Below are 4,419 nucleotides of genomic sequence, written 5' to 3' on the forward strand. Positions count from 1 at the left end.
CGAGTGCCTCCGAGGGATGCCCTCCCCGCCTTGATGGTGATATTGCTGGAACGTGGAAAACAAGACCAAAACGGTGGAAACAGCGGACCGGTGAGCCGTGTCGACAGGCCGAGCTGGTGGATCATGGATCGAAGGCAAGATGGAAGGCAAGTCCTGAGCCTAGGCCATGGTAGCCGGGTCGGGCATGAAGACAAGTGAACGGTGATACCCGCAAGGAAAACGCGCGAGACGCGCTCGATGGGCCGATGGAGCCGTGTCATGAAGTTTGGTTTGTGGAAGGTTGCCCCGTGGGGCTAGATGTCCGAGTCCCGCTCTGCACGGGCTTGTGACACTTGGTATTAGTGGACTTCATGAGAAAATTAAATTCGTTTTGTTTTAGTTGCGTGAACAAAGGGTCTCACGCTATGAACCCTTAACGGTTCACGTCGTGAATCGGACTTCACGAAAAAATTAAATTTGATTTTTTTCGGCACGGGCTCCTAGGGCATGAACCCTTAAGCCGTGAAGTTACAGAAATGGTTCACGGCGTGATCTTTTTTTCGGCGTAGTCTCCTAGGGCGTGAACCCTTAAGCTGTGAAGTTGTAGAAATGGTTCACGGCGTGAACCATTTTTGGAAATTTATTTATTATTATTATTATTTCAGCGCAGGATCCTAGGGCATGAACCCTTAAGTTATGAAGTTGTAGAAATGATTCATGGCATGAACCATTTTTTGAAATTTTTTCAAAATTTTTTTAGGTCGCGTGAATGAAGGGTCTCACGCCTTAAACCCTTAACGGTTCACGTCATGAACCGAACTTTATGAAAAAATTAAATTCAAATTTTTTTGGATTATACTCAAAAATATGAATTTTCTTTTTTGGGGAGGGATATTTTTTAAATTAAAATTAAGGAGATATGGGCATTTTTCCACAAAAGGTAAGTGAAAATTAAAAAAAGTCAACCTTTTTATATGACACCCATTACACCCTTCATAAATGACCCCCAAAATGGATAATTTGACAACTCATGAGCATCTACTCATTGAATGCTCATTAGCCTTAATGAGTTATGTAAAAAAATGATTAAGAATTAATCCATGATTAATCCTTTCACTAATCTTTTCGTCTTTTACACGAATCAAGGACTCTAATTAATTCACACAATTGAGCACATCATTGGATAGAGAAAGGGAATGCTAATCTTTGTGCATTATCAAATGCATAAATTAATCTAAAATAGGAGATTAATTAGACTCTTAAATTGGTCTCCTCTTCTAAGGTAAAATTAAGCAAGGAGAGTTAAATTTATCCAATTAATGAAAAAATTGATGTAATTAGGTGTTTTGATGCATCTAGATGCTCTCAAAACACTCAAAAATACCAATTTCGGACTCATATGATCAATTTCGACCCCAATTAACACATTTTCTAAATTTTTAACCTTTTGAACAATATTAATCACCCTTAATGACAAAAACCAGTCCATTAAGAGAAATTAGTCAAATTCAAGGGTTTTTTGATGGTTTTAATAAATTTTTTGAAAGATTACGCTACTCCTAATAATGTTTGCTAACACTCTAATGCAAATAATTTTAACGACAAACACACAATTAAGCTAAAATTAATGATTTTAGTTCTATGTTTAATACTAAAGAGAGCTAACATTCACTAAAAATTACATTCTATTGCATTGTTTGATGCAATGGATGCAAACTAGGCCTAATACAAACTATGTGCAAGCCCTAAGAACATGAAAAACCACAATAACAACCAAAAAAAAACAACAACTTAAGCTAAAAATTAAGCAAAAAAACATTCTTTGCAAAACAAAAAAGAGAGCTATTCTATACCAAATCACACATAAATCACCATCAAATCCATATCTTTTTCATGGGAAACCATTAATCAAGATAATGGGCAATAGGTAATGTGTAGATTAGAGGAAAAATGATGGAAAAGGCCAAGGGATGGCTCCCCGACAGCGGCGCCAAAAATGTTAAGGTTCACCCTAACCCCCCTAGATTACCTGGTGAACCGCAACTGTCGTGAGGATCTTTCCAATGGCCGAGCTCGTAACCCTTGAGGTCTCTAAGCTCTACACTCCTTGAGAAGTAATTTCACCGTGCCTCCCGCAAGCGTTGTCACACTGTCGCATTGCACTATGGGTACTCGTCCCTCCTCTCACCTCACTTCACTCACACACACTCACTAGCATGCATTAGGGAGAGAGATTAGAAAGAGGATTAGAAAGACCAAGACTCAATTGCACAATGGGAGAGTATGTTGTATTATGAGAGATATTCACTTATATACATGGCCATAAGTGTTCACACCCACTTGAACTATGGGAGAGTATGTTGTATTATGAGAGATATTCACTTATATACATGGCCATAAGTGTTCACACTCACTTAAACTATGGCTGGCCAGGCACTTTAGGCTCATGAGAGACCTAATGCTATTACAATGACTACTCTCATAATATATCCCCCATGAAGTACATCACTTAGGACTTCATCCTAGCTTGCTACCACATGCTCTTGAAGCAGGAATCGCCATAAATACTCTGTCACACCTGTCTAAGTTGTAGCTTTGGATACTATTGCTTCATATCTTAAATGTATGACCCTTTGGTGTATCTATCGTGACTCCTTGATGTAAGATAATGGTGGTAGATCTTGTTAACCCTAGAATTGGGTTAACACTTGTACACCCCTACATCCCAAAGTTCTCAAACTTGTTTGCCGTGTATACATTATATTCTCATGCCCTAGATCCCACCACTCATTTACAATGGATGCAATATAATTCTTGGCATGGCAATTACGAATGCATCTACATATAATTCTTTTCATAGAATACAAGAGCATAAAAAAGTAGTGAGTGGTCTTTCTAGATTGTTACGTACCTGAACACAACACACTTAGTAACTTTGATGATAGTATGGTGTGAAGCTACCACGCCTTGTTTAGGTACCCCACCATTTTCTCAAATAACTTCTTAAAATACAATCTCTTGAGATCAAAGATATCTTGCTTAAAAGTACCTGAACACAACACACTTAGATTGTTACGTACCTGAACACAACACACTTAGTAACTTTGATGATAGTATGGTGTGAAGCTACCACGCCTTGTTTAGGTACCCCACCATTTTCTCAAATAACTTCTTAAAATACAATCTCTTGAGATCAAAGATATCTTGCTTAAAAGTATATAGAAATTGTACTTGGTACTTATTTGTAACTTCTATAAGGGTTACCACATCTTGTGCTCCAATCTCGTACCATATCACTTCTAGTCTTAGCAAATCTCGGAATAAACTTGCATTTGCTGTGTTGCCATCGAAAGTGTTATAAACACGAGATACAATGCTTTGTATATACGAAGAAAATAGAAAAAATAATAATTACTTACTCTTTGAGATTTGCAAGTCCTTAAGCCTCTAAGAATCTCCATTAATCAAGAAATCTAAAATCATAGCTTTTTGGTCATTTGTTAGTGTGCTGAATGTGCCAAGCTATATGACATATCCTACATCAAACAATCTGGTCTACTATCCCAATTTACTTGCACTAGTCAACTATAGCACACAACATCAAAATCAATTTACATTGTTGCATGTCTAAATGACTAAAAGGGAAGGACATAGGTTTTCTTCTCAAAGAAACTATCTCCTTGGACAAGGTTTGAATCATGGCTAACTGTCTAGTAGCATGCCTCCACTTTTGCTCATCTTTATAAAAAGAAGTTCTCCATTTATCTTCAAACTCCTTTGGAGACAGGGTATCTACAAGGGGGTCAATCTCTCTAATGGCAACAAGGTACTTATTCTATATTTCACAAGTTACTTCATTAATATGAGAATATATGGTAATCCTATATTTAAAATGTTATAATTATTTATTCCACTACCAAGCCATATACAAAATTTACTTGGAATATTATTTAGGATAGCTCTGAAAGTTCACAATGGTACCGAGATGGGCGACACTTTTTTTTTGTATCGCGGTATGCTTCTCCATCTATTCCTTGTTCATTGCTCTTGTATACTTCATAATTGTTTCTTTGTTTGCCAATCCAAGCACCCTAATGAGGCACACCTTGTCCACAAGGGATGATGAAGCATAGCCCACTTCATTCGTAAGATGAAAAGATTATAAGTTATGGCACATCTTATCCATGAGAAATTAAAAAAAAATACTCCACTTTATTCATCCTAAGTCAAAGAGATTTAAAACAATTGATTTTGTAATGTATATGTTTCCTTGCCTATTTAAGCATGCTATGACAGCGATGAGAGCCTCTCCCTTGCTTTGCTCATTAAATTCAATTAAGATAGTGTCAACAAAAGGATGTCTTGATTGTACATTATTGAATGCTACATTCATTATAAACCAAATAAGTCCATTGCTATTTTAAAAAACTTAACACCATA

This window comes from Cibotium barometz, chromosome 29 (assembly GCF_041138505.1).
Source record: "Cibotium barometz isolate CiBa-2024 chromosome 29, ASM4113850v1, whole genome shotgun sequence".
In the NCBI taxonomy this organism is placed as follows: Eukaryota; Viridiplantae; Streptophyta; class Polypodiopsida; order Cyatheales; family Cibotiaceae; genus Cibotium; species Cibotium barometz.